Below are 23,869 nucleotides of genomic sequence, written 5' to 3'. Positions count from 1 at the left end.
CCCTCGTACTAAACCAGTATACGTTATTTCCCAAGAAACTGTTAAAAAAGCGAAGAAGAAATTTCACAGTTAGCTTTCGCGGTAATAACAACTTGCTTTCTTATAAGCTTTACAACAATTGCTATCAGGTGTTGAGGCATTACTAGGGTTGCCATCCGTCCCAATACATCGAGACTGTCACCATTATGGACTTTCTTGTCCCGATATCTCTACAACACCCAATTTTGTCCCGATTTTGAAAATACTGTTACGAGCTTGGTTCATGTAATGAAGTAACGCCATCTGTTAGCGCAACATGTAAATGCAGCCTAGTTAGTTTTATTTTTCTCAACAACCTTATGTTGACAAGATCGCCACACAGGTGGCGTTGCATGTTGCGTATCCTGTACCGACGATGCAAAGCACCTTCCAGATCTTGCGGCGTCATTCGAGAAAATACCAGACTCTTCCAGTAGTACGGGGCTGGAACTATTTAAGCAGTGTCACGCGGAAGAGTCTGGCAGTTCCCATTTGCATGGCGACTTGATATGACGATTATTTCGAAACGTAATACGAACAACAAGGGCAAATTAGTAATGTTTGAAGTGTATACAGCTGTAATATCAGAAACTGAGTCCGCCTTGATGCAAAACACCTTGTTATTCGTTTATTTCTCTATTATCCTAAACAAGAAAATTACTACATACAAAAGGCCATAGTCGAAGGGAAAAATGTAATAAATGAAAACACAACACTCTGCAACAATACGCTCTTTAGCGCTCTGAGAGAACTGACCAAGGACACAGAACAGAAAGCATACACACGCAAAAGAACCACTTCCCCATCACACACAGAGAAATAATGAACAGAAGTCGTCGTAATTCGCGCTACATTTTTTCGTAGCCTTCCTCGCCAATGCGATACGCCTCTCGCGACACACGCGAACAGCAAGATGGCGTAATATTCTGGATCAGAAATAAAGTGCAAAAGTTTTGTTTTTCTGTGTATAAAAGCAGCCACATACCATCCAACGAACGTGAGTACACGAATAGCTAAGCAACAGCTCATTACACACCACATAACTGGTTTCCACAACACTACCACAACCCCAAGTGTATACTGCTGACATACCAAGTTCACCTTTTAGTATTTGTTTACTAACAGCCGCTCACGTGGTTGAAGGTGACATGATGTTCGCTAAGTAAAAAGACGGCAACAGAAAAAAAAAGAGCACAGAAAATATGTCGCAAACAGCGCAAATAACTGATTAAAACATGCTGTAACATACAATAAATAAGGTAGTATGAAAGTATCAATAGAAAACTATATTTCAAAAGACGAATTGTAAAAAATGTAATAATGTTTCACTGTGTTTGTACAACCATGCCCTTTTCTGCGTGTTTTAGATTAAAAAAACCCACTGATGATGGTGATATTTGTCGCCGAAACTAGTTTGGGATAGTAAAGAAATAAACGAATGACAAGGTGTTTTGCATCAAGGCGGACTCAGTTTCTGATATTACTGTTTTTCTATGCAAACACGGACCAAATGGAAGAGTTCCAAGATAATATTATTGTGTTTACAGCGGGTATATAGGGGGTGAAGTGTATAGTTCGTGTACTTCGATGACTAAAGTGTTATTGTCGACTACTTACTGTATAATAAGCTTATCACAGCTCACGAAAATGCCTAGGATGGAAAGAGAAAGTGTCACTTTTCGAATGATTACACGAAAGACTGGTCTTTTGTCAAGAGAGGACGTATGCATCAGGAAGCTTTGTATGAGATTTGTAGCAGTTGCATCTCAGTAAGTCATGTACATTAGGCAGATGTAAGGCATTACACTTTTACGAAGAATCGTACAAATAGATTCGCCGTAGCATCGGCATCAAATCCTATTTCTACATTCATGATTAAAGAAGATCTCCAGGAAGAACTGTTCGTTGCTGCTGCATGACTAACAACAGCTTATGAAGTTATCAAGCATCCTCAGTCCTTCACTTCTTTTCAATGTACCGCAAAACTGAATGCCGCGATGTTTCCTGAATCCAAACTCGCCGCAAAGCAGTCTACAGCCAGGAGCAAAGCTACAACGATTGATAAAAATATTCTCGCACCACACACTGTGTCCGAATGCATAAAACAATTGCAAGAAGTTTTATTTTACGGAATGTGGATCAACGCATCGAATCACAAGGCTGAAGAGATGTTTCCTTTAGTGGTTCAGTACTTTATCGAAACTTACGGAATCCAACTGAAGCTGTTGAAGTTTGATTCGCTGAGAACTAAAAATCGCATACAATTGCAAGGTTTTGTGCAGACACTTTAAAACAACTGAAAATTACATTAGATAAATTAATCGCTTTTTGTGGAGACAATGCAAATACCAACTTCGGCGGTCTTCACTGAAGCGGCCAGCGGAATGCGCTCCACGAAATTAAAGAAGAACTAGGAAAAAATGTAGAAGCTATTGAACGCCCTGCTCATAATCTCCACAATACTATATCAAGGGCTGCTGGGGTCTTAACTGTCGACATTGAAATAATCGACAAGAAAATATTTAATTGTTTTTCAGTGTACACGGTAAGGACAGAGAAGCTGAAAGAGTTTTACTTATACGTTGATTTCAATCAGCAGATTCTTCTATCTCACTCATAAATAAGATGTTTGTCGTAAATGCCCGCAGTTGAGAGAATTGTTAATTTCTGGATTCCATTGAACCAAATATTTTGGTACCGAAGACAGATCACCCAAAACAGTTTCAGGTATTTTAAGTAGTCCGCTCAGTGAATTTTACCTCATATTTCTGCAATCAAACTTGGCTCTACGGTGAGCACAATGCCTTGTCCTGATTATAACAATCTGTTACAGAATAACCGTTCGACATAATAATTTACATCTGATGCCTTACATACGACAGTGTTGCTAGTTTTGTTTAAGCCCACTTACGTTAGTAAACCTCAGTGTGTGTTCCCTTGGTAGCTCGGAGAATGTCGAGGTTGTATTCCAGTTGCCGCCAAGTGTATCGTAACATGTGTTCTGTCACAGTACCCACAGCAGCAACAGCTTGTATCCTAGCCTTCAGTTCGTCGACGTCAGCAACTGGAGTGACCTTAATATAACTACAGAAAAAAAGTCAAGGGGTGTAATGTCTGGAGAGTGAGGTGGCCAGGGAGTTGGACCGTTCCTTCCGATCCACCGTGTCCCTGGTTGATTTTTGTGGGGCTTTGATAGTGCGTGATTTCCTGGATGAAACATTTCCGGATATGTGGATTGGAAGGAACGGTCCAACACCCTGGACACCCCAACTTACAGACATTACGCAACTTGACTTTTCTTCTGGAGCTATATCAAGGACAGAGTCTTCGTCACTCCAGTTGTTGACGTCGACGAACCGAAGGCTAGGATGCAAGGTGCTGTGGGTTCTGTGACAGAACACATGTTACGATACACCTGGTGGGAACTGGGATTCCGCCTCGACATTCTCCGAGCTACCAAGGGAGCACACGTTGAGGTTTACTAACGTAAGTAGTCTTAAAAAGAAACTAGAAACACTTGTAAGTAGGCTGTTTAGGTTTTTTTATTGGTAACGCCACCTCTGTATAAAAATCACTGGCTGTGCTGTGTGCAGTCTGTGTCTAGTTTACATTGTTGTCTGCCATTGTAGTGTTAGGCAGCTGGCTGTGAACAGCGCGTAGCGTTGCGCAGTTGGAGGTGAGCCGCCAGCAGTGGTGGATGTGGGGAGAGAGATGGCGGAGTTTTGTAATTTGTCATGAACTGCTATATATATTATGACTATTAAGGTAAATACATTGTTTGTTCTCTATTAAAATCTTTCATTTGCTAACTATGCCTATCAGTAGTTAGTGCCTTCCGTAGTTTGAATCTTTTATTTAGTGGCAGTAGTGGCGCTCGCTGTACTGCAGTAGTTCGAGTAACGAAGATTTTTGTGAGGTAAGCGATTTGTGAAATGCATAGGTTAATGTTAGTCAGGGCCATTCTTTTGTAGGGATTTCTGAAAGTCAGATTGCGTTGTGCTAAAAATATTGTGTGTCAGTTTAAGCACATTTATGTATAATTGTTCAAAGGGTACGTTTCATATGGCGACCCTGCCAGGATACTTCACTGGAATCTTCTGATTTTTTCTTGTAGTTTGTGTAATTAGCGTAGATTTTGTTTATTGCTAGTGTGTAATTGTAGAGAGAATCTCCTTTGTAGTTGCAGTCTTTCATTGTTGTACAGTAAAACAGTTGTGACATGCATGTAGATTTGCACCAAGTATTTAAATAGACATTATTTCCATTTCTTTGTTAATGTGTTATCTTATTTTGCTTTTCAAATTGTGCTTTTCTGTGTTATCGTGTGAAATATTGTGACAATAATGGCGTGTGAAAAACGTAACACTAGGCTCCAAAGTAAACTGAGAAATAATAGTGACAACGAGCGTAGCTTGCCAGCACCACTGTGTAATGAATTAACAGACGTTCAAAGTAATAATTTGGTAACTGTGCATAGGGAAATGGAGCGGGCTGCAAACAATGGCGTAGACAGTGAAACAGGTAGTGAACAGGGAAGCATTATCGATCGATCGCTCGGCAACAGCTCGCCTCAGGAATCCGAAATGACAGGACACAATTTTGCAAATGCTGTAGATTCAGGTTTTGCGTCCTCACCGTTTTCTCAAATGAGTCAAGACACATTTTCCGCTTGTCAAAATGTGAATGTTGCCGGTGCAAATTCACTGCCGAAAAGCACTGAGGAACATGTTTCAGACACCAGTGCATTGTTATTACAATTAATGCAACAAATGGGACAAAAGCTTGAAAAGTTAGACACAATGGGTACGTTTCACGCTAACCTATGTAACGGCATCAAATGTAAATTATTATGTCAAACGGTTTTATTAATCGACGCTCAAAGATGTCTGAATAGAAGGAAGTCCATAAATTTTATAGACATGCAAAGCAAGATGAATTTGAACAAATTAAAGAATGAGAAATATAACCGTGAAATAATTAATTTGATTTCGAAATCAAAGAAAGAGACAATGGATTTCTATACGGTAGCATACGATTACTTAGAGAAACAGGCTACTTTTTTTAACAAGGCTCAGGTATTTGATTGGTTGACGCTATCTGAAACCCCAGATTGGGTGCTGACTGAAAACGCTATTGCATACCTAACTAAAAATTGCGTGAAGATTTCAGCCGAAAATTCTTTTCAGGAATATATGTATCTCAACAGCTTTTTAGGAACTAGGCGTGACTCGGAAGAATGGAAGTCTAAACACTCCATGGAGGAATGGTGGATCTACTTTCTTAAGAAAGCCAAAAATCCTGAACGCAAACGCCTATTACTAAGATTATGCGAGTATTAGTTTTCTACTCCCGCACACAACGCCACTGTGGAAAGAGTATTTTCGCCGATGTCGGCCCAGTGGACTGGTGAAAGAAACTGACTGCTGCCAGGGACTGTGCAATCAATTTTACAGTGCCAGTTTAACTACTAGCTGACTTGTGTAGGGTTTTATTAATATGTTAAAGAGAAAAAAAAATTCCTGAAATACCTGAAATCTTCCGAAAAATATGGTGTACTAACTATTTCTGCTCCAACAAGATCCATGTCATTGTGTTCTAAATGAAAAGTGATTATATTAAATACATTTTTACTTCATTTCTACAGCCCCATCTGAGAATGTACCGACGAGGTTGTAGCTAGAGATGGCAGTCCTAGGCATTGCCATACTTTCATGTGAACGCATGACGAGTCTCAGGGCAGCTGGCAGTATAATACACTGGGTGACAATAAGGACACTTTGTGGTAATGCGTACCACATTTCTTCATTGGTTAAGGTTGCGAGGTGTCGGGGCTAGCAGTGTATTTAACACTAAATTCTTCTAGAATCTACATATGTAAATGATGCTCTAAGCCCCCCTATTCTAACTCCGACTTTTGCTGTTGCACAAGGATTAAAAAAAATACGCGAACTGACTCTAATCAACCCTGCCAGTGGAGTAGAAGAGAGTTTGGCACCTGCAATAATTTAATTTGATAAATAAGTTAAATAAACGAAGGTTTCATTGACATAGTGAGGAACGATAGGGTTGATCTACCGATTAACAGCATGAATGTTCTGTCCAAAATAACAATATGATTTATTAAGACTAAACACAAAATAATAAACAAAAACACACGAAACATTTATAATACATCAAACTGGCTCAAATTGGATACTCAAACAAACGCTGTGAAGGTGAAGTTGTCCCTAAACTAGATAGTGAGGTTTATGACGAAGTGGTATGTGGAGCCAATTCCTTCCCACTCAAATCTTAAGAGAGACACACAGCTAACCCAACATTAATTGCTGCTACTCAAGACAGAACAAAGTTAGAAAAAGACGAACAGGCGCACTCTGCTGAGCTCTGATTATCACCTAGGAAAATCCCTGTCTGCCGGTGCTGCGGACATACATTACCAAACTGTCTTCTTAACTGCCAGAACACGATCTGGCGTACCGGAGGCGATGGCTGGTTGCTTCGACGTCCTCGACCGAAAGGCGAGAGCCGACTGCCTAGAGCACCCGTACATGCCGAACACACAACATTCCCGCCCCCACGACAGTGGCCGTGGTTAAACGTTCCAATCAGCAACTCGAAAACCGGCGGAAAATTCCACTCCATTGCCGGAGCACTACCATTCCACCAATGGAGATTCTTGGCGCCAATTTCTGCGCTGATTTTGCTACGTCACGGAGCTATGCCGTGAGCAAGCCAATCGCAGTTACTATTTTGCAGAAAGCGCGGGAATTTTCCCGCCCCAACTGCCTGGGTACACAAGTCATTCCCACGCCTCGCTGGTAGCCCGCCAGAAAGTGTTTTCGCTAAGATTCTGCGAAGTAACGGAACCTCTAGCCCAGCCGCTACTTCAGACCCCTCCGGGCGTGTCTTTTGACAATGTCGGCGTCTGGAAAGCATTCACTCGACTTCCTCACACCCGTCGGCTTAACCCTCTCCAGATTAGCGGAGCACGCCTGTCACCGGACCACCCAGGTGACGAGAGACGCTGCGTGGGACGTCCGCGTGTGAAGGAATAGCAACTGTTCATCGCATACAATTAGAGACGAATATCGTAAGATAGAAATATGAGAGGGGGCTCATGCCACCTCTCAAGGTAATATCATACATTCAACAGAAAAGATTCTTCCAAAAAACTGGATGACTTTTATAAAACCCTATACCAATTTCAGACTCCGTTAGTCCCAAAAGGTTTCGAGACTGGATTAATAAAAAATAGAGAAAAGCTAGGGTGGTGGTTTTAATGCTTCAGGTAGCGGTCGTGAAACAGCGGCCCGCGGTTCTCAGTCGTATTTCATAATAATATGCATCTAGCGGCTAACAGCCGAATCCAAAAACGGCAACTAACGTTGACAACTTCTTAAGAGTGCAGTTTCATGCTCAGTAACAACCAAAAGTACTTACACAGACCGTAATACTTTAGGATGAGCTTAATTTTAATTGACGTTGGAGAATTCAGCCGTGACATAAGTGAGGTTTGCTGCTTACCTAAGGGGCAGAGTGGTAAGGCACGCGGCCTCTACTGGGTTAGGGGATGTTTGTCTTCCAGTACTGAAAACGTATGCGTGTGAGCGACTTGTACCGATCAGTACGGAAGTAACTTGGACTCGTGAATGCGTGTTACATAAACGGTCATCTTCAAATCCGCTATGTACAGGATGCGGCCCTTAAATCCGAACAAATGAAACTTTTTTTAAAAGTAAACTTGTTAAAACTAAATACAAATGGAAATGAAAATTCTTTTACATATAAGTAGTGGAATCTTTTAACAGTAACATTACTTGATGTAACCTCCTTCAGCCGCAGTGACCGCCTCCAATTTCGTCCTGAAGCGATCGCACGCACCCTTTAAAAAAGCGCTGTCCATATTCGCGAATGTTGCTTCGATAGCGGTGCCTCGACTTATTGGTAACTGTTTCGACTACGTTCCAAACATAGTAGTCGAGGGGGTTCAAATCTGGGCTGTTCGGGGGCCAGAACTCCTTTGACCAGAACATGTCAACGCTATCCGAGAGCCAGTTTTGGACTAAATGCCTCGTATGAGATTGCCAATCGACGCACTGTTCGCTCGCTGACATTGAATACTGACGCAAATTTCTTCAGCGCGTGAGTCTTTCCGATGACTGCGCAGTTCGTGACATGCGTTTCTTTGAATGATGTTTCCTCGCCGGGCTAGCGGAACCTTCCCCAGCCTTACGCTTGGCCACAATATCGTAAACAGTTGATCTCGGGTACTCGAAGAATCGAACTACTGCAGTGGGCGAACGCCCAGCGAGGAGACTTTCGATAATCGCGGTTCTTCGGTTGTACTCCACACTTGTCCGTAACATCTCGACCATTTTGAGGTTCTGACTGTACGAGGTGTGGCTAGAAAAAAACCGGACTAGTACTGGTGAAACAATAAAACGAGTGCAATAAGGCTGAAAGTCGCGTGGCCTGTCACGTGACTCTCGCTCCGCCTACTGCTCGAGTTTCATCTGCCTCCTGCACTCAGTCTGCCCGTGGCGTCTGTTTTAAGTAGTTGACGTTTAGTCTGTGCGTCGGAAAATGTTGAGTGTACAGAAAGAACAGCGTGTTAACATCAAATTTTGTTTCAAACTAGGAAAATCTGCAAGTGAAACGTTTGTAATGTTACAACAAGTGTACGGCGATGATTGTTTATCGCGAACACAAGTGTTTGAGTGGTTTAAACGATTTAAAGATGGCCGCGAAGACACCAGTGATGACACTCGCACTGGCAGACCATTGTCAGCAAAAACTGATGCAAACATTGAAAAAATCGGTAAACTTGTTCGACACTTTCCTTGTCAACTCCTGTTAACTCAGATACTGCTCTGATTGTTAAACGGCGATCTTGTCGAACAAGTTTACCGATTTTTTCAATGTTTGCATCAGTTTTTGCTGACAATGGTCTGCCAGTGCGAGTGTCATCACTGGTGTCTTCGCGGCCATCTTTAAATCGTTTAAACCACTCAAACACTTGTGTTCGCGATAAACAATCATCGCCGTACACTTGTTGTAACATTACAAACGTTTCACTTGCAGATTTTCCTAGTTTGAAACAAAATTTGATGTTAACACGCTGTTCTTTCTGTACACTCAACATTTTCCGACGCACAGACAAAACGTCAACCACTTAAAACAGACGCCACGGGCAGACTGAGTGCAGGAGGCAGATGAAACTCGAGCAGTAGGCGGAGCGAGAGTCACGTGACAGGCCACGCGACTTTCAGCCTTATTGCATTCGTTTTATTGTTTCACCAGTACTAGTCCGGTTTTTTTCTAGCCACACCTCGTATACTAGATGCCTATGGCTTTCAAAAACACCAGTCGCGACCTCCGGCGGAACTACGATACCTCGAGAAATCCAAATTGAAATTTGTTCGAATTTAAGCGCCGCACACTGTACTTGTAGCAAGGAATATGAAATTAAATTAAGGCAGTTTAAATACAACGCAATGAGTAGAATGGAAATGACATTAAAAATATTAAGTAAATATTCATGAAAATGAATTTTTTAATTTAATCGTATGCTGAGGTCATCAGTCCCCAACAACTTAGAACTACTTAAACCTAACTAACCTAAGAACATCATACACATCTATTCCCGAGGCACGATTCGAACCTGCGACCGTAGCGGTCGCGCGGTTCCAGGCTAAAGCACCTAGAACCGCTCGGCCACACCGGCCGGCTAGCACTTAAGACATTGAAAACTCACGACAGTGCGCTTGGTGTGATTTCATAAACCATTGTCTATAATTTTCCGTAATAAATTTTTAATTCTCTCTCATCACCAACCTATTTTCTGCGATACATAATAATAATAATGTTGTTGTTGTTGTGGTCTTCAGTCCTGAGACTGGTTTGATGCTGCTCTCCATGCTACTCTATCCTGTGCAAGCTTCTTCATCTCCCAGTACTTACTGCAACCTACATCCTTCTGAATCTGCTTAGTGTATTCATCTCTTGGTCTCCCTCTACGATTTTTATCCTCCACGCTGCCCTCCAATGCTAAATTTGTGATCCCTTGATGCCTCAAAACATGTCCTACCAACCGATCCCTTCTTCTAGTCAAGTTGTGCCACAAACTTCTCTTCTCCCCAATCCTATTCAATACCTCCTCATTAGTTACGTGATCTACCCACCTTATCTTCAGCATTCTTCTGTAGCGCCACATTTCGAAAGCTTCTATTCTCTTCTTGTCCAAACTGGTTATTGTCCATGTTTCACTTCCATACATGGCTACACTCCATACAAATACTTTCAGAAACGACTTCCTGACACTTAAATCTATACTCGATGTTAACAAATTTCTCTTCTTCAGAAACGATTTCCTTGCCATTGCCAGTCTACATTTTATATCCTCTCTGCTTCGACCATCATCTGTTATTTTGCTCCCTAAATAGCAAAACTCCTTTACTACTTTAAGTGTCTCATTTCCTAATCTAATCCCCTCAGCATCACCCGATTTAATTTGACTACATTCCATTATCCTCGTTTTGCTTTGGTTCATGTTCATCTTTTATCCTCCTTTCAAGACACTGTCCATTCCGTTCAACTGCTCTTCCAAGTCCTATGCTGTCTCTGACAGAATTACAATGTCATCAGCGAACCTCAAAGCTTTTACTTCTTCTCCATGAATTTTTCTTTTGTTTCCTTTACTGCTTGCTCAATATACAGATTGAATAACATCGGGGAGAGGCCACAACCCTGTCTCACTCCTTTCCCACCTACTGCTTCCCTTTCATGCCACTCCACTCTTATAACTGCCATCTGGTTTCTGTACAAATTGTAAATAGCCCTTCGCTCCCTGTATTTTACCCCTGCCACCTTCAGAACTTGAAAGACAGTATTCCAGTTAACGTTGTCAAAAGCTTTCTCTAAGTCTACAAATGCTAGAAACGTAGGTTTGTCTTTTCTTAATCTTTCTTCTAAGATAATTCGTAAGGTTAGTATTGCCTCACGTGTTCCAACATTTCTACGGAATCCAAACTGATCTTCCCCGAGGTCCGCTTCTACCAGTTTTTCCATTCGTCTGTAAAGAATTCGCGTTAGTATTTTGCAGCTGTGACTTATTAAACTGATAGTTCGGTAATTTTCACATCTGTCAACACCTGCTTTCTTTGGGATTGGAATTATTATATTCTTCTTGAAGTCTGTGGGTATTTCGCCTGTCTCATACATCTTGCTCACCAGATGGTAGAGTTTTGTCATGACTGGCTCTCCCAAGGCCGCCAGTAGTTCTAATGGAATGTTGTCTACTCCCGGGGCCTTGTTTCGACTTAGGTCTTTCAGTGCTTTGTCGAACTCTTCACGCAGTATCTTATCTCCCATTTCATCTTCATCTACATCCTCTTCCATTTCCATAATATTGTCCTCAAGTACATCGCCCTTGTATAAACCCTCTATATACTCCTTCCACCTTTCTGCCTTCCCTTCTTTGCTTAGAACTGGGTTGCCATCTGAGCTCTTGATATTCATACAAGTGGTTCTCTTCTCTCCAAAGGTCTCTTTAATTTTCCTGTAGGCAGTATCTATCTTACCCCTAGTGAGACAAGCCTCTACATCCTTACATTTGTCCTCTAGCCATCCCTGCTTAGCCATTTTGCACTTCCTGTAATAATAATAATAAAAATAGTAATATCTACAGTATAGCTACTTAGTGGGCGGGGCTGCCCCTGTACTGCCCGACGAGGAAGGAAACACGCCGCGGTCGCGAACTCTGTGGTCCCTAGTTCGACCACGCAACGGCAGTGTGCCCCGGCCGTGGTGTCCATCACTGCAGATGACCCAGGGGCCCAACTTTTCACCTGGCGGTCGGCCTGCAAGTGTCGGCAGCTGTGGTAGGTCTCCAGCGTGACACTCACGTATATTCTGTGTCAGGTGTTATCGCCAGCTGTCATATACACTCCTGGAAATGGAAAAAAGTACACATTGACATCGGTGTGTCAGACCCACCATACTTGCTCCGGACACTGCGAGAGGGCTGTACAAGCAATGATCACACGCACGGCACAGCGGACACACCAGGAACCGCGGTGTTGGCCGTCAAATGGCGCTAGCTGCGCAGCATTTGTGCACCGCCGCCGTCAGTGTCAGCCAGTTTGCCGTGGCATACGGAGCTCCATCGCAGTCTTTAACACTGGTAGCATGCCGCGACAGCGTGGACGTGAACCGTATGTGCAGTTGACGGACTTTGAGCGAGGGCGGATAGTGGGCATGCGGGAGGCCGGGTGGACGTACCGCCGAATTGCTCAACACGTGGGGCGTGAGGTCTCCACAGTACATCGATGTTGTCGCCAGTGGTCGGCGGAAGGTGCACGTGCCCGTTGACCTGGGACCGGACCGCAGCGACGCACGGATGCACGCCAAGACCGTAGGATCCTACGCAGTGCCGTAGGGGACCGAACCGCCACTTCCCAGCAAATTAGGGACACTGTTGCTCCTGGGGTATCGGCGAGGACCATTCGCAACCGTCTCCATGAAGCTGGGCTACGGTCCCGCACACCGTTAGGCCGTCTTCCGCTCACGCCCCAACATCGTGCAGCCCGCCTCCAGTGGTGTCGCGACAGGCGTGAATGGAGGGACGAATGGAGACGTGTCGTCTTCAGCGATGAGAGTCGCTTCTGCCTTGGTGCCAATGATGGTCGTATGCGTGTTTGGCGCCGTGCAGGTGAGCGCCACAATCAGGACTGCATACGACCGAGGCACACAGGGCCAACACCCGGCATCATGGTGTGGGGAGCGATCTCCTACACTGGCAGTACACCACTGGTGATCGTCGAGGGGACACTGAATAGTGCACGGTACATCCAAACCGTCATCGAACCCATCGTTCTACCATTCCTAGACCGGCAAGGGAACTTGCTGTTCCAACAGGACAATGCACGTCCGCATGTATCCCGTGCCACCCAACGTGCTCTAGAAGGTGTAAGTCAACTGCCCTGGCCAGCAAGATCTCCGGATCTGTCCCCCATTGAGCATGTTTGGGACTGGATGAAGCGTCGTCTCACGCGGTCTGCACGTCCAGCACGAACGCTGGTCCAACTGAGGCGCCAGGTGGAAATGGCATGGCAAGCCGTTCCACAGGACTACATCCAGCATCTCTACGATCGTCTCCATGAGAGAATAGCAGCCTGCATTGCTGCGAAAGGTGGATATACACTGTACTAGTGCCGACATTGTGCATGCTCTGTTGCCTGTGTCTATGTGCCTGTGGTTCTGTCAGTGTGATCATGTGATGTATCTGACCCCAGGAATGTGTCAATAAAGTTTCCCCTTCCTGGGACAATGAATTCACGGTGTTCTTATTTCAATTTCCAGGAGTGTAGCTACCAGCAGCGCTTCTTCCGAGAGAGTTTAAGGCTAACGTTGGGAAGAATATCATAATTTCATGAGCGATCATTGCGTCATGAATGAGATTTCTGTTGACTGTTTTTATTAACAATAAGTAATACACATAAATATTAAATAATAATATTCAAACTGTAAAATTCTCATGCGCTCAAGTCTTTACTGTTCATTATCTTTCAAGTATATCTTATCCATGAGGTAAACGGCTGCAGGGACGATATAATACTGTGCAGTGGTTTTTAACAAACACTGTAAAAATCAGTGCACTTAATTAACCAAGTCCTACCATCCCTTTCCTCTCCCTAACAAACACAATGCTGTAATAGTTATTTTTGGTACTAATAGAAACTCGTCTATAACCAGCTTTCGTACCATTTGAAGAGCTATGAAAATTTACTTTTCAGTGGTTTTCACAGCTTTTCAATTTACTGCAAGACCTTAACCCTAAAAACTGATGTTTCAAGATTTTTTCAGAAGCTCTTAAGTAAGAGGGAACCTTAAAAAGTATGTTACTCGTTATTATGGCAGGCCAAGTAATTTTTATTAAATTATACAGTACGTTTCAAAGTCACACAAACAGGATACTATTTTTCAACATCATCATCAAATCTCTGCAAACGACAGCTGGAACGTTCTCCCAATCGCTGAAGTCCTGGAAGACAGAAATCGTCGCGAACTGCTGTGTGATGGTTCTCATCGTTCGGAAGTCTCTGCCCTCGCGGATGTTGCTACTCGATTGTCTGAACATTGTCCTCTGCGGTAGACGTAGACGGCCTTCCTTCCCGATTGACATCACCTACGTCTGTGCAGCTCGGTCAAACAGTTGACGGACGCCATTCCACTACGGCTGGCCGCGACATCGCATTTGGTCCGTATAATGCCGAAATTTCACTGTGAATCCGTGTGCAATGTAGACGTTTTACCTACAAGAGTCGAAGTGATGCACGCTTTTCAGCTTTGGAGTACGTTTCTACTTCCGCGCCATTTCACTAGCATATGTGGTGCACCCATTATCCTTGCCACAGCAAAAGTGTGTCTGCCGGAAACCCGGAACCTGTACTCTCTTGTGTAATGCGACACTCTTCCTGCGCAATGTTCTTAGCGAGGGACGACGTGGACCACTTACCTTCTTAAATCCCTAAATAGCTTTGCGTATGGTGTTACCTAACGCTCCATATCCATTTTCTTTGGGACCTAAAACTTATTTTCTACATCTCTTTTTTACTTCCCTTCCTTTCTTTTCGGTTTACTGTATCTGCATCACCTCTTCAGTTTCTTGATTTTCTTTGGTACTTTCAGTACTACTTCTACAACAACCACACCTATTACTGCGGCAACTTAGCTTTTTCGCTTTACAGCTGTTTATCCGTATGGGTATACTGACTGTTTCCTGCGATCTTCTTCCCTTCTCGCCTTCTTGTCGTTCTTCTTCCTCTCCAGTAAGACTCAGTATCTTCAAACATGTTGTTCAAATAATTTGTACTTTTCTCTGTTTCTCTGTTATTCTATTCTTCCAATTTCGTAAACTTGCTCATTTTCATTCTAGATTTTCCCTCTACTATACTAGTAAGTAAAAGTAGGACGCTAATAAATCTAGTAAGCACATTCAGGCTCAGCTAACCCTTTTACTTACGTCTGGGCTTTTTCTGGATATTGATTTATTTGTTTCCTAGACAGTAGCCATCATTGCCTACACCATTTTCCTTTGTCTCTGTGACCGTATTCATTGCCCCAGTGGTTATTCTGGCAGATTCCAATATTAAGATATTGTATTCTAATATATAATATTATATATTGTTTTTTCATTAACTGGGCTTCCTTAGTCACTTAGATTGAAAACTTGACCAAGCCACACCATTAGTATGTATGTGCTTTTACACTGGTCTACATACGAGGGCGTGCTGAAATCAAATTCATTCGATTTTTTAAATTCGGTTTTGAATATCTGTTATAGTAATACATGTTACGCATGTTACTCGGTCGACTTCCCTGCTTCTCTGGCGCGAGATGCAACCCTCTGCCACAAGAGGTCTCCGCTGTGTAGCGCTCAACATGGCGCTGTGTGTCGTAACTATGTTGGTGCGTGAGAAAAAGGGAGCCGTAATCGAGTTTCTAATTGGTGGAAACGTGTCTCTAATTGAAATCCGTAGAAGAACGAAAGCTGTGTGCGGAGATGATGGTTTCTATTACGTTGTGTTATTCGTGCTCGAAAAGAAAGGAACTGTGGCGCTAGCCACAACTTGTTTCCGAAAACGTAAAGAACTCTTTTGGAGGAGGGGGCGGAGGCGGGGGCGGGGGCGGGGGCGGGGGGGGGGGAGCTTGACTTTTCATAGTAATGAAGCGGTTCAAGCAGAGGTGAGATTGTGGCTCCGTCAACACAGTCAAAAGTTCTAGAGTGACGGTAACAGCAAACTGGTCTCTCTTTTGGAGAAAAAAAAATGGCTCTGAGCACTATGGGACTTAACTTCTGAGGTCATCAGTCCCCTAGAACTTAGAACTACTTAAACATAACTAACCTAAGGACATCACACACATCCATGCCCGAGGCAGGAATCGAACCTGCTACCGTAGCGGTCGCGCGGTTCCAGACTGTAGCGCCTAGAACCGCTAGGTCACCCCGGCCGGCTCTTTTGGAGAAATTTAATCGTTGTCAGTGGGAGTATGTTGAGAAATAAGTATGTTGACATGAAGAATAAGTACGTAGAATGTTAATAAAATTTGTTTTATTTAAAGAAGTTTTCACATAAAGAGGTCTGAGGCATCACTTTTATGATGAAAAAACCACCCACTTTTCCTGATGTATATCTTTTACGTCCAGGCACACACGAACTGTCCGAGGTCAAGCGTTGCGCTGCCCTGTACTTTGTGTATCCGATCCCCTAGAACATAGCCTCTCAGTGCGTTTGCACCGGTGCGTCGTGCAGTGCAGAATGCAGAAGATGACTTCGCTCGGCCGACAACGGTGCGAACACCAACACCTCGACTCTGTGCAATGTCTCGCTCGCTCGGCCCGTCTCAGTCTTTTCCAAAACTTCACCTCTGTTTCTTTCGTCACTGCCAAATGTTTTGGGCAGTGGGCGGAAAGTCTAGTATGGTGCGACAAGATTACCGATGCAAAACAGACATATAATAATAATAATAATAATAATAACACCGAGCGAGGTGGTGCAATGGTTAGCACACTGGAGTTACATCTGGGAGGACGACGGTTCAAATCTGTGTCCAGCCATCCGGATTTAGGTTTTCTGTGATTTCCCTAAATCTCTTCAAGCAAATGCCGGGATGGTTCCTTTGAAAGGGCACGGCCGACTTCCTTCCCCATGCTTCCCTAATCCGATGGGACAGATGACCTCACTGTTTGGTCCCCTCCCCAAATAAACCAAGCAATAATAACTTTGTATTTGGTTTCAACGAAAAATTATATCTTCTATTTACTCCTATTTTTATTTGCAATTATGCTACAAAAATCTGGAACAAGGGACCGGCTGACAGCGATTTAGCCGGCCGTTGTGGCCGATCGGTTCTAGTCGCTTTAGTCCACACCCGCGTTGCTGCTACGGTTGCAGGTTCGCCTCGGGCATGGATGTGTGTGATGTCCTTACGTTAGTTAGGTTTAAGTAGTTATAAGTCTAAGGAACTGATGACCTCAGATGTTAAGTCCCATAGTGCTCAGAGCCATTTGTACCATTTGAAATTCTTTTTTCGACAAATTGTGATACAATTCGACCAAACCTTTGGTATTGTAACATAAATCTTTCCTTGACCATCAGTTTGGAAATCGATTATTCCGAAATGTAAATCGGGAGGCGCACTTTCAATTGCTATCGAAAAGGACTTTTCAAACACATCAAGTATTCGTGCAAGTTATTAATTTCCTCTAATAAAAATATAACCAAATGTTAATAAATGAAAGTAATGTACAAACTTTTTAATTTTAACTCGTTCGTACGAGGATCGAGACAATACAATGAATTATAGTAATGAATATTAAATAACTTTAAAACTCTCGGCGTTGAACATGGCTTTTTTTTGTCAAAGGCCCGATCATGTATTTTTTAACCGTGTTTCTTCTCTCTCCCGAAGACGACGGTGGATCGACCTGGACGACTTTTTGCTTAGAAGTACGGAACCTTTCGCCATGCCAAGTCACCCAACAATCTTACAATGACTAAAGATACAAAATAAAACATACATAGGTTGGTAATAAAGTATATTCTGAAATAGAACACAATTAAATTACTATACTTGCATTGAGACTTGAATTATACAATTACGAGTGCCGTTTGGTTGCAACTCGTGAATGTATTAATAAAATAATGTAGTATTAATGGCGGTGAGCCAAAATAGTCCGATCTAAACAAGACCTAGAAAACAAAAGGTGCCTCTTAACCGCCAATGATATGACGATCAGAAATCTTCAAATGTTTCCAGTGGCTGCATGCAATATTTATACAGCCATGGACTATATCTATGGCTCAAATTTTTTCGTATTTCATTACTTATAATTACGTTTTCTGCTAACAAAATCTCAGCATGCAAATGTGCCTTTAAAATTTGCTCTGAAATACTAAAAGGCAGTGTATTTTAATAAATAGGTACGGTGGGCTATTGTTTTTAATGAACTTGTATATTTTTACATTTATCAAAATGGACTTTATTTCGCTGTTAGTGATATAACGGTACATTACCAGGAATCCGTCAGTATACTCAATTTCGAGGGATTTAGCATCTCGACATATTTTTTAAAGTGCGCTTGTTCCAACAAAGGTGCTGTCAAACCGAAACATAGTATCATTCGAAGTAAGCACTTTTAGAAAGCAAAATGTGTGTCCTGAATCAGGTACCCATTCAGAGTTCTCCAAAAACCGAGCGAAAGCGTAGCGTACTCCCAAAGCTCGAGATATGAGTTTCCATGCTCAACCACCATGGTAGGGGATATCTGGCTACTCCTCTTCAACTGAAATTCTTTGACCTGACGATAGATGAGCCAGTGAGAACGAAAATAGTTGACGGTACGAACCACTACGTTCATTACGTCTTGAAGACCACTAACGTTTGTAAGAAGAGCCTTTTGGTGTAAAGCGAAGGTTAAATTCGGCATATTAAGCTTTTCCGCAGTAGGCCAGTAAACCCTTTTGCTTCACGCTTATTGCGGATGCCGCGTCTGTGGTTACAGAAAACAGATTTTACCAAGTGAATCTTATTTCTTTAACTGCCATTTCGACCGCATGCTGCCATCTGTTCATGCAAATTCCCGGCAATGTCGTTGATTCGCCGAGATATTGTCATATTGGAAAGTAATATGCGGCTGTATGCAGGAGCTAATGTGGGATCCATTGTCCCTACTAAATTTAAAAATATTCTTGCTAAATGTAGAGCAACTTTGTAACTAGCCTTAAGAATCCTTTCGCAGTACCCTTCATCCTCCTCATCCTACATTACAGAAAAAATGTTAAGGATAACACAATCGAAAAAAAGCAAGTACACATTTGAGACAAATGTAAACAAACTTCATTTCACTACAGTTTCTTAAATGTAATTTACAGTAGTGTCTTTCAATAGACGATTTTGTTACACGCGTAGTTTCTGTACCGCATATTAGACATTTGGTTTTATCGTCACAACTAAAAGAAAGAGGGCGAGAGAGAGAGAGAGAGAGAGAGAGAGAGAGAGAGAGAGAGAGAGAGAGAGAGAGAGAAATTCCCAGCCCTGTTTAAATGATCAACCAGAAATCTTTGCTTTTTTCGGAGAAGGTGGTTCCATTATTTTAGTAGCTGTCTTGCGCTTAACTAGTCCGTTGTTGAATAAGCTGTCTATCAACGAACTCGTCAGCGTAGCTCGGCGGCTTCACCACGCAAGCCGAATTGATGAGGGAGAAAACCACTTAGGGAAGAGATGGCAGTGCTATACTGAGAATTAGATGCCTGACGCAAATACACTCCTGGAAATTGAAATAAGAACACCGTGAATTCATTGTCCCAGGAAGGGGAAACTTTATTGACACATTCCTGGGGTCAGATACATCACATGATCGCACTGACAGAACCACAGGCACATAGACACAGGCAACAGAGCATGCACAATGTCGGCACTAGTACAGTGTATATCCACCTTTCGCAGCAATGCAGGCTGCTATTCTCCCATGGAGACGATCGTAGAGATGCTGGATGTAGTCCTGTGGAACGGCTTGCCATGCCATTTCCACCTGGCGCCTCAGTTGGACCAGCGTTCGTGCTGGACGTGCAGACCGCGTGAGACGACGCTTCATCCAGTCCCAAACATGCTCAATGGGGGACAGATCCGGAGATCTTGCTGGCCAGGGTAGTTGACTTACACCTTCTAGAGCACGTTGGGTGGCACGGGATACATGCGGACGTGCATTGTCCTGTTGGAACAGCAAGTTCCCTTGCCGGTCTAGGAATGGTAGAACGATGGGTTCGATGACGGTTTGGATGTACCGTGCACTATTCAGTGTCCCCTCGACGATCACCAGTGATGTACGGCCAGTGTAGGAGATCGCTCCCCACACCATGATGCCGGGTGTTGGCCCTGTGTGCCTCGGTCGTATGCAGTCCTGATTGTGGCGCTCACCTGCACGGCGCCAAACACGCATACGACCATCATTGGCACCAAGGCAGAAGCGACTCTCATCGCTGAAGACGACACGTCTCCATTCGTCCCTCCATTCACGCCTGTCGCGACACCACTGGAGGCGGGCTGCACGATGTTGGGGCGTGAGCGGAAGACGGCCTAACGGTGTGCGGGACCGTAGCCCAGCTTCATGGAGACGGTTGCGAATGGTCCTCGCCGATACCCCAGGAGCAACAGTGTCCCTAATTTGCTGGGAAGTGGCGGTGCGGTCCCCTACAGCACTGCGTAGGATCCTACGGTCTTGGCGTGCATCCGTGCGTCGCTGCGGTCCGGTCCCAGGTCGACGGGCACGTGCACCTTCCGCCGACCACTGGCGACAACATCGATGTACTGTGGAGACCTCACGCCCCACGTGTTGAGCAATTCGGCGGTACGTCCACCCGGCCTCCCGCATGCCCACTATACGCCCTCGCTCAAAGTCCGTCAACTGCACATACGGTTCACGTCCACGCTGTCGCGGCATGCTACCAGTGTTAAAGACTGCGATGGAGCTCCGTATGCCACGGCAAACTGGCTGACACTGACGGCGGCGGTGCACAAATGCTGCGCAGCTAGCGCCATTCGACGGCCAACACCGCGGTTCCTGGTGTGTCCGCTGTGCCGTGCGTGTGATCATTGCTTGTACAGCCCTCTCGCAGTGTCCGGAGCAAGTATGGTGGGTCTGACACACCGGTGTCAATGTGTTCTTTTTTCCATTTCCAGGAGTGTATATCCACAAAAAGCTGGCCGATGATTCAAAAACAATAGAAAACAACGTGATAAGGCTAGCCCACATTGAGCTGAATTTTAAGAAAGCTGAGGGGACAAATACCCCGCTTTCTCATAAACTACAGGTTCTGGAGAGGTGAACTGAATCTGAAGCTATAAAACCTGTTCAGTTCTCAGAAACTGAGGAATTTGTCTCATTCAGACGTGATGCAGAGAAGCTAAAGAAGTAGACTGAGTGGCAGTGAGTCTTGGAGCCATTAATGCCCCAAGCAGAGAGTCGGCTGAGAGTCAGGTATAACGAGCGGTATGTCGGTGAGAGTTCGGACACTAGCGACACACAAGAGGGCCATTGCGAGGTAACCGCTAGCGTCGTCGGGATACGTATCAATCAACAGGCAGAACTTTGACGATAAGCACTTTTTCTCGCTAAGGAAATGCCTCACCTAACCCATAAGCAGCCTGCACATTAAGATGTGGATTGGACAGTTTAAGGACAGTCTGGCTGACTCCGCACCAGTTCGAAGAAAATTGGAGTTCATTAACAGCCACTTGCGCGGGGATGTAATCGTAAAACTCGTACCACATGCAGTAGACCGCTTTCACAGAATGTGCATCCGAAATTGTGAAGCTGTACTGGTCTGCTGCGGAACAGCATAGAGTGTGACTAAGCATCATAAAAGCCTCACCAGTGGCAGCATCACACTTTCAATCTTACCCAAAAAATTTCGATGAAATGCTAAAACGGATCAGCATCTTCATCACCCATACAGCATTGACGAGCTCATCCGGCCGTACAGTAGTGGCGAGCTCGTTCAGGTTTCGTTAACATGATGCCAACATAACATAAGAGATCCCTACCCTGTGTGTTGAAAGGAATGAACTGGAGGCGTCTAAGTTAATACTGACAGATCTCGATAAGTACACCCAGGAATACAGGAGAGTGAGTTCTGCAATGGAAAGGTACGAATACACACTCACAGGAGAACCAGTGCAGATGAAAGTAGCATGGTCTCAAAATTACATGAATAATTAGCGAATTAAGAGACCCATATATTACGAGGTGGGATATCATCTAGGAAATGGCATGCAAGGAGCAGGAGAATGGGGCAGCGGAGATAGTTGAAATATAAAATCCAGCTCGAGACTGTAATCAACCAACTGGACTAAATTATGAGCAGAAAACGAGTGGAAGTGGGGGCAACGTCTACACTCTGAATGTGATATGGTATGACGAGGGCAGGGGTGAGATTTTGGCTGCGATGGCAATACTGAAGAAGCAGTGGGTCCCGTCATAGCTATTAAAATTGGTGATAATTTCTTATGTTTAGCAGGAACATTTTGTGTAATTTCTGTGTCGACACTTCTGGTTGCTGGGGGTAAATCAGAGATAATTTTCCGTAGGGACGTTGGATATATAAAAGTATATACTACAGCAACGACAAATGTTGACAGAAGAACATATATAGATATAACAATTTTTTTCTTTTTTTACTGAATGTGAGTGTATGGCTAAATCTCCGTCTCACATGCGTATGGCACGATAAACCCGTATGGCATCAGCATAATGCCTGTTTTACAAATATTTTAGACAATAAGAACTGTCTTTAGATAATAACTAGTTTTTCTGGCTATTTGTATCTTGACCACGTTGTAGTACTGATGAATGCATGCTTTGCTGATTTGTGGGAAATGTTAGTGCAGGTAGGGCGATTCATGTTCTGACCAGCTCGCTGCTTGTTCTTGAATACACTTGAACTGTCAAACTGACTTTTAATTTGTGATTTTTGTCTCATCAACTTTGAATTTGTGAGCTATGCATGCAAGAACATGTTGCGTTTCTCCATGAAGTCTACCATATAATGTTACCATCGGTTTATGTAAATTCAAACGCGATTTTACAGAACTTAGGTATCTGTCAACTTCTTGCGAATTGTAATTAACAATTAGAGCAAATATTATAGGCCGACTTGGCTTAAATTTCTAGTTCCTTTTACTGTTCTACAACTTTTCCATGGTTAAGCGAACCATTGATCACAAATGTAACCTATTACAAATCAAGATTATAGAGCTTACTGCGACGGAGTTATCGTTGTGTACAGTGTACAAACTCAACGATAACTTATTATTATTCAGTGCAGGTAACGAAGATCGCAGTTGCTTGCTTGTATGGTTATAGATTTGTTTAATGACTATGGAGCGTTGTGTCGATTTCAACTGGGATTATAACTTTGCTGCGTGTTGTTTCATGATATTTTGGCTAACGAAGTTGTTGAAACATAATAAACAACAACATTTTCGTAGCATCGTTATATCATAACGCATGTCAAAGGCACACTGCCCTCCCGATCAGAGACGACGATCACGGAAATTTCAAGTTATGCACTGCCTTATAGTTCCACTGCACGTTGGAAGTTCCATCTTTTAACGGCTCCAGCCGGTGTCGTGCTTCCACATTCGATTAGAGAGTTCATTTCCGCGCATGGTAGCTCTATCTGCGCATCATCATATGTAACATTTTAAGTTCTATAAACTCTGAAACACTCCACCTCACAACAATTACTGTGAGTACTGAGATTAAATATTTGTTTTTACTTTAGTGTAAAAGCTACCTAGCCTGATGTGTAGACTGCAAATTATTCTGTACGCACATAAAGTGCTTTGAAAAAGTTTTTCACGGCCCTCATGAAATAAATAATTTGTCAACATTGTTTTAACCACAGTTACCCGAGTAATGGCGTTCTGAATGCATCGCACTGTGTTTGCAGTCGTGATGCGGACCGTGCGGTTTGTGTACATTCTCCAGATCAGTCTCAGAATATGCAGGGTTTTACCACGGCGCGTCCCTTCACAGGTCCAGTCACCAGCTTCGGACGGAGGTAAGGGCTGTACTGCACCATCAGAACGTTGACGACGAGGTGGGCTGACGTCTACTGAGCTACCTTTAACAGAGGGAGAAACTCTCATAGGGTGCTTAGCACAGGTGATTTGGAAACGGAGTGGGGAACTTGGTGGCTTCGCAGGAAGTTAACAAGAGTGGGAACGCTTAAAGATTCAGTTTAAGAACAATTTATTTCTCAATAGCTCAACTTTATTCAGAGATGTG

This window comes from Schistocerca nitens, chromosome 5, assembly GCF_023898315.1.
Source record: "Schistocerca nitens isolate TAMUIC-IGC-003100 chromosome 5, iqSchNite1.1, whole genome shotgun sequence".
Classification (NCBI taxonomy): domain Eukaryota; kingdom Metazoa; phylum Arthropoda; class Insecta; order Orthoptera; family Acrididae; genus Schistocerca; species Schistocerca nitens.
This window is presented reverse-complemented; position numbering follows the sequence as displayed.